Source organism: Bufo bufo, chromosome 9, assembly GCF_905171765.1.
Source record: "Bufo bufo chromosome 9, aBufBuf1.1, whole genome shotgun sequence".
In the NCBI taxonomy this organism is placed as follows: domain Eukaryota; kingdom Metazoa; phylum Chordata; class Amphibia; order Anura; family Bufonidae; genus Bufo; species Bufo bufo.
In genome coordinates, this window is record NC_053397.1 from 57941985 (window position 1) to 57947984 (window position 6000).

Consider the following 6000-nt stretch of genomic DNA (forward strand, 5'->3'; position numbering starts at 1 on the left):
GGACAGCATTTGTAGACAGATCCGGATGTGGATCCGTCTTACAAATGCATTGCAAGAACGGATCCGTCTCTCCGTGTGTCATCCGGAGAAATGGATCTGATGTATATATTTTTCACATTTTTACCGGTCTGCGCAGGAAGACCGGATCCGGCATTGCAGTATTTTTAATGCCGGATCCGGCACTAATACATTTCAATGCAAATTAATGCCGGATCCGGCATTCTGGCAACTGATCCGGAAGTTTGGACAGAGATAATACTGCAGCATGCTGCGGTATTTCCTCCGTCCAGAACGCCGTTCAGTGACTGAACTGATGACATCCTGATGCATCCTGAACGGATCGCTCTCCATTCAGAATGCATGGGGATAAAACAAATCAGTTATTTTCCGGTATTGAGCCCCTAGGACGGAACTCAGTGCCGTAAAAGAAAAACGCTAGTGTGAAAGTGCACTAAGTCTACTTTCACACTCACGTTTTGGCTTTCCGTTTGTGAGATCCGTCCTGGGCTCTCACCAGCGGTCCAAAATAGATTAGTTTTGCCCTAATGCATTCTGAATGTAAAAGGATCCACTCAGAATGCATCAGTTTGCCTCCGATCAGTCTCCATTCCGCTTTGGAGGCTGACACCAAAACGCTGCTGTCTGATAAAACTGAGCCAAACGGATCCGTCCTGGCACACAATGTAAGTCAATGGGGATGGATCCGTTTTCACTGACACAATCTGGCACAATAGAAAACAGATCCGTCCTCCATTGACTTTCAATGGTGTTCAAGACGGATCCGTCTTGGCTATGTTAAAGATAATACAAACGGATCCGTTCTGAATTGATGCAGACGCTTGTATTATCTGAACGGATCCGTCCATGAGAGTGTGAAAGTAGCCCAATACTGTTAGACCCAAGGGTGTAGCTAGAAGGGCTGGGATGTGTCCTGGGCGCTGAATGCCAGGGGAGGTGCCAAAACGTACAGTCATTTTGGCCAGAATATTTAGATACAGGTTTAGTTCAGCAACCAGATTTTTTTGGCCCAAGTGAAGAAAGCCGAGCTACAAGTCTGATTGGGCCTCTCAAAAGAAAAGTGCTCCCTCAGGATGCTAGGCACGTGGAAGCTTTATGGCTGAATCCCATAGGAGCCGAGGGACTTTAGGAATGAAAAATAAATCAGTCGACCACGTTTTTATCATATGTGCAACTACTAAAGACAACCAGCAGGACATCACAGCACAGGTCAGCAATATAAGCTGCAGTACCCAACCTAGCCACATGTGCACGGACAGCACTGTGTCAGGTACTGCCGCGGTGGGGCCTCTGCTCTGCTGATCATCTGCTGGGGTTAGACTCACTATTCATGCTTAGTTGACTATAATAAGGCCTCATGCACACGACCGTTGTTGTGTTCCGTTCCGCAAAATGGGGTTCCGTTGTTCCGTGATTCATTTCCGTTTTTGTTTCCGTGTGTCTTCCTTTTATTTTTTCTTATTCAAGGTTTTATTAAGTTTTTCCAAGGTAAATAGGACAAGAGCAATAAAGCGAAAAAAGAAGTTTGAAGGAATCCAGCTCCACTTAGTTAAAGGAATGTAAATAGCAGTCTTATTATTTAGCTAGAATAATGAATAATATTCTCGCTAAATAATTTATGTACATTCAGCATATACCTTATGCGTATCCTTTTTATTATTATCTTTGCATAGGTATTTTTACTATGTATATGTATGGTTTAATGTCCTCTTGTGTTTTTTCTTTTTTCTTTTCATGAGAAGAGCTATTTAAAGGTGTGGTACCTTTTCTTGGGGGCGGTTACAGGCCTGTGCAGACAATAAGTGGAAACAGGTGCACCCTCCCCTTTAAAAGGTCTCACTTTTCAATGTCTAACTGTGTCATGAGGAAGGGCTGGAATTGTCTCTGGTAGCCCGAAACGCGTAGACAAGACTGCTATTTTTGTAAACTGATGGATGAGTTTTTACTGCAAGCAAAATAAATTTACATTCCTTTAACTAAGTGGAGCTGGATTCCTTCAAACTTCTTTTTTCGCATACTGCTGCCCGTTACCTGATTCGGGTTATCCGTGCTCACAGCTGAAGGAAGGGCAGGTGAGAGCTGCTGAACTTTCCTTTTTCTATAAGAGCAATAAAGCGTATATGAACATACAGCATGTGGCAATAAGTCAAGAACAGCGAATATCAGTTTCAAAAGCAGAGAACATCTGTATCAAGAACATATTCAATAAAGAAAAGACATTGGGAAAAGGAGCATACAATGAAGACAACAGGGGGGACACACGAGGAAAAAAGGGAAGGGGGAGGGTGGGGAACAGACATGAGCGCTGTTTACAAGTGTGCAACCCGGTACTCACTGGAGGTACGAAACATCTCCCATGGGCTCCACGTCTTCACAAAACGGGCGACGGCCAATGGGGAAACGCATATGAGGTCCTCCATCCTTTGGTGGAGAGCGATTTCCTCAAACCACTCCATTAGTAGGGGGGGGGGGGAGGGTGACTTCCAGTGGCAGGGAATGACCGTTTTAGCGGCTTGGAGCATATATTTCAAGAGGGAGACCTTATAGGCTGGGATGGTGAGGTCGAAGGCGAAAAGCAAGAGGGATTCGGGGGTATTGGGAATAGGAATCCCTGTCACTTTGCGCACAATGGAATGCACCGAGTCCCAGAAAGGGCGCAGGGCAGAGCATTGCCACCATATATGAATCATGGTGCCCTCTTCTGACAAACATCTCCAGCATCTGTCCGGCACAGACGGAAAGTCTTCCTTTATTTTTGGAGGATCACCAGACATGAAGGAAAGTAAAAAAAAGTCCAAGTCAAGTTTGCCATGAAAATGATAGGAAAAAAACGGACGCGGACGACAATCTTGTGTGCCTCCGCGTTTTTTCACGGTCCCATTGACTTGAATGGGTCCGCGAATCATTTTCCGTGAAAAAAATAGGACAGGTTATATTTTTTTGACGGACTGAAACCACGGATCACGGACGCGGATGACAAGAGGTGCATTAGCTGAGTTTTCAACTGACCCATTGAAAGTCAATGGGTCCGCAGAAAATCGCGAAAAACGGAACAACGGACACGGAATAAAACAACGGTCGTGTGCATAAGGCCTAAGGATAAGCATCAATAGTAAGTCTGTAGTAATGGATGAACACATGAATAGTAATAACATAATATATTAATACTATTACTACTACTACTACTACTACTACTACTAATAATAATAATAATAATAATAATAATAATATGCAAATAATAAACCTAGGAGGAGAACCCCATTAACCAAAAGTACTCCACAAGGAATCATACAGCCAATAGACAATCAGAATTTGGAGCATTTAGCAAGAATGCCAAATGTCACCAGATCCAACAACAGCAGCTCCTTGATGGTTTCAGTGGAGAATGTGCCCAGCATGCACTGTCGTGTCTCCACCAATGCTATTCACATCTGATGCTTTTGCTGAAAATAACTCAGTAAGTATGCCTACATTTAATAAACTGACATTAAATCCAGAGCAAGGGTTAGAATAACTAAAACTTCCGCCAGCCCCATTTCATTTGTGATAAATCAGAAGCAAGTCTTGAGCCAAGATGTGGTGCGTCTGCCACTGCCGGGTCATTGCAATGATTCATGGGCTGAGCTCATGAATAACACTTTCTTATTACTCAGAAAAATGATGTCGTTTCCTGCAGAACTGAATCTCCTGTAAATTCTGAATTGATGTGTAATCTCCTCTGACATCCTAGTATTGTGCTACGTCTGTGGTCGTTGACAATTGTGACACCCGCATTGACAACCTTCAGTGTCCCAGAGGGACAATACCGTTCACTACAAGAGTTAAAGGGGTTGTCCAGGATTAGAAAAACATAGCTGCTTTTTTTTTTTTTTTAAAGAAAGCCCCGCCCCTGTGCATGGGTTGTAGATGGTATTGCTGCTCAGCAGTGAATGGGGCTGAGCTGCAGTACTGCACACAACCTGTGGACAGGGGTGGAGCCGTGTTTGTAAGAAAGCAGCCATTGTTTTCTAGTCCCAGAGATACCCTTTAAGCGTGAATTTGGGAAAATTGTGGCATCTGATCATATGTAGTACGTCACATGTTGTACCGTAAGGGTTGAGCTCAGCAACCAGTGGGCAGTGTATGCCTCCACCGCCATATACAGTCGTGGCCAAAAGTTTTGAGAATGACACAAATATTAGTTCTCACAAAGTTTGCTGCTAAACTGCTTTTAGATCTTTGTTTCAGTTGTTTCTGTGATGTAGTGAAATATAATTACACGCACTTCATACGTTTCAAAGGCTTTTATCGACAATTACATGACATTTATGCAAAGAGTCAGTATTTGCAGTGTTGGCCCTTCTTTTTCAGGACCTCTGCAATTCGACTGGGCATGCTCTCAACCAACTTCTGGGCCAATTCCTGACTGATAGCAACCCATTCTTTCATAATCACTTCTTGGAGTTTGTCAGAATTAGTGGGTTTTTGTTTGTCCACCCGCCTCTTGAGGATTGACCACAAGTTCTCAATGGGATTAAGATCTGGGGAGTTTCCAGGCCATGGACCCAAAATGTCAATGTTTTGGTCCCCGAGCCACTTAGTTATCACTTTTGCCTTATGGCACGGTGCTCCATCGTGCTGGAAAATGCATTGTTCTTCACCAAACTGTTGTTGGATTGTTGGAAGAAGTTGCTGTTGGAGGGTGTTTTGGTACCATTCTTTATTCATGGCTGTGTTTTTGGGCAAAATTGTGAGTGAGCCCACTCCCTTGGATGAGAAGCAACCCCACACATGAATGGTCTAAGGATGCTTTACTGTTGGCATGACACAGGACTGATGGTAGCGCTCACCTTTACTTCTCCGGACAAGCCTTTTTCCAGATGCCCCAAACAATCGGAAAGAGGCTTCATCGGAGAATATGACTTTGCCCCAGTCCTCAGCAGTCCATTCACCATACTTTATGCAGAAGATCAATCTGTCCCTGATGGTTTTTTTTGGAAAGAAGTGGCTTCTTTGCTGCCCTTCTTGACACTAGGCCATCTTCTAAAAGTCTTCGCCTCACTGTGCGTGCAGATGTGCTCACACCTGACTGCTGCTATTCCTGAGCAAGCTCTGCACTGGTGGCACTCCGATCCCGCAGCTGAATCCTCTTTAGGAGACAATCCTGGCACTTGCTGGACTTTCTTGGATGCCCTGAAGCCTTCTTAACAAGAATTGAACCTCTTTCCTTGAAGTTCTTGATGATCCTATAAATTGTTGATTGAGGTGCAATCTTAGTAGCCACAATATCCTTGCCTGTGAAGCCATTTTTATGCAACGCAATGATGGCTGCACGCGTTTCTTTGCAGGTCAACATGGTTAACAATGGAAGAACAATGATTTTAAGCATCACCCTCCTTTTAACATGTCAGGTCTGCCATTTTACCCAATCAGCCTGACATAATGATCTCCAGCCTTGTGCTCGTCAACATTGTCACCTGAGTTAACAAGACGATTACTGAAATGATCTCAGCAGGTCCTTTAATGACAGCAATGAAATGCATTGGAAAGGTTTTTTTGGGATTAAGTTAATTTTCATGGCAAAGAAGGACTATGCAATTCATCTGATCACTCTTCATAACATTCTGGAGTATATGCAAATTGCTATTATAAAAACTTAAGCAGCAATTCCAATTTCCAATATTTATGTAATTCTCAAAACTTTTGGCCACGACTGTACATGTATGAAGCTCTACAGATGAGAAAAAGAATTCATCTGAAATTTCATGGGCTTCTTACCCAGCCCAAAAAAAAAATGCAAACAATAAATCCAGGAGGAGAACTCGGTTAATCAAACTGTTCCACAATCAATCATATAGCCGCTCTGCAATCTGGATGCGGAGAATACTAAATGATACCAGATCCATCAACAGCAGCTTGTTGATGGTTTCAATGCCACTAAAAATGACAATGGAAAATCAGTTTAGCATGCTTTGCTGTTTTAGGGCTCATGCACCCTACCGT